Here is a 1,983-nt window from a genome sequence, read left to right on the forward strand (position 1 = left end):
GATTATTTGTAACCTATAATGTGTTTTATGTAGCTTCTCTTTACATTCATTTAATTTTACTATAGTATAAACTATTAGTTCTATATGTACATCTGTATGTTATGATATATTGTTATAGGTTGTTATCTGTACATATTGTTCTGACGTTCTCTTTTGTTATTATACATAAGAGAGAGAGATTGAAATATCACCCTGAATACCCAGAATATCTTTTGTTACTTTCTGTTTTGCATTTAGTTTATTTTGGTGACAGGAAGTTCCCAAAAAGTTATCACAGGTCATCACAGTTATCACATTTTCCAACACTTACACTACATAAAACAAGTTATTCACAAAATAAAATGTTATCGAGTTCTCAATTGAAAAAGCAAAAGGCATATCCCTTTTAACAGTGAACTGGACCGAAGCAGCAGCACATACAGGCATTTGACTGCTGTTATATCTCAACATTAATTAATGTTAATTTTGTCGGGGCACAGGCCTCAAGTCCTGGCCTCACTTGGGCCTTCCCTCACATGCCCTTGACCGTGAAGTGAGAGAGAGCGAGAGACATTGAGGTCTCCCTTGAAACGGCCGGGAGAGAAGAGGAAGAGGCGGGGTTGTCGCGATAACCGTACCTTGACGAGGATGAGCTTCTGGACTGGTCGTCCGTGGTGACGAGTTCCTCGCCGAAGCAGAGCGTCACGTCGCATCGCGGCGGGTCTCCTCCCTGTTGCTGGTAGGCCTCCAGCTCTGGGTGAGGGAGGGAGGGAGGGAGAGAGAGGGAGAGTGACTACACTACATGGGATAAGCATCCAATAGAGGCCCTACATGCTGAACTCCGCCGATCCATATGAAAGCCCAAACCAAAAACACCAAACAACGCGTGTAGGGCAGAATTAGGTCGTTACCCATTGGCTATACCTATCCAAAAACGAGCACTACAATTCTGGAAGCACTTAAAATCTAGTCCCAAGAATACACTTCATTTTGAAGCACAAGAAACCCAGGAACTGAACCCTGACAAGAGTCCCTTGTGCCAACTGGTGCTGGAGCTAACTAACACTCATCAAGCTCAGTCCAGCACTGCTTCCCAATTAGAGTCAACAAAATAATTAATCAAGCAAAAGAAGACCATTTAGAACATTGGACAAACCAAACCTCAACCAAAGTAGAATGAATTCCTATCTGATCCTAAACAGAAATTACAACTATCACCTCTCTGTCAGAGATGGGATGCAGAGACAAGAGAGAGAGAGAGAGAGAGAGAGAGAGAGAGAGAGGATGGACAAATTACAAATCTACATTCCGGATTTTGCAGACAAAATTGCAATTCTTCTTGATGAAGCTCCTTCTGCTGCTCTGGCAGCACAATATGTCCTGAAATTTCATAACCTGAGAGATTCAGTCAGACTTTTTATTTATTTTATTATTGTTGTTGTTATTGTTGTTATAATTGCTATTGGTTATTATTATTATCTGTTAATGTACAATTATTCTTGCATAACTTGAATAGGCTTTGGCAATACTGTATTCAAATACTGTCATGCTAATAACGTTTATTTCCCCCTGCTTTGAATTTGAATTTGAATTTGAGAGAGAGAGAGAGAGAGAGAGAGAGAGAGAGAGAGAGAGAGAGAGAGAGAGAGAGAGAGAGAGAGAAAGCATGAGTACCCCTGATTGTGGATGCTTTTTCCAAAGCCCAGACTAACACACACACACCCCTCTCCCCCCCGGACCTCCCCCCCCGCCCTTGATGACCCAGAGCAATATCCTCTTGACCCCCAAGTGAAACGTTAACCCAAACGCCTACACACACACACACACACAAACACATCAACACACACACACACACACACACAAACACATCAACACACACACACACCACACACACACACACACACACACACACACACACACACACACACACACACACACACACACCACACACACACACACACACACACACACACACACGCACGCCTTGCATCAGCTCTCTGGTGT

The 1,983-nt window shown here is 42.8% G+C and overlaps 1 long non-coding RNA gene across 2 annotated transcripts in view; it reads right to left on the minus strand.

Annotated features, from left to right (window-relative positions):
* Positions 1 to 1,954, minus strand: part of LOC132452607 (uncharacterized) — a 4,950-nt gene extending 2,996 nt beyond the window's left edge. The window contains exons 1-2 of one of the 2 annotated variants that reach the window (XR_009524422.1): positions 1,040 to 1,228; positions 618 to 806 (exon numbers count right to left, since the gene is read on the minus strand). This is a non-coding gene — a long non-coding RNA (uncharacterized LOC132452607). Of the gene's footprint in view, positions 1 to 617 lie in introns of both variants that reach the window. The other variant, XR_009524421.1, reaches the window with a different exon arrangement.
* Positions 1,955 to 1,983: the final 29 nt, after the last annotated feature.

This window comes from Gadus macrocephalus, chromosome 23 (assembly GCF_031168955.1).
Source record: "Gadus macrocephalus chromosome 23, ASM3116895v1".
NCBI classification, from domain to species: Eukaryota; Metazoa; Chordata; class Actinopteri; order Gadiformes; family Gadidae; genus Gadus; species Gadus macrocephalus.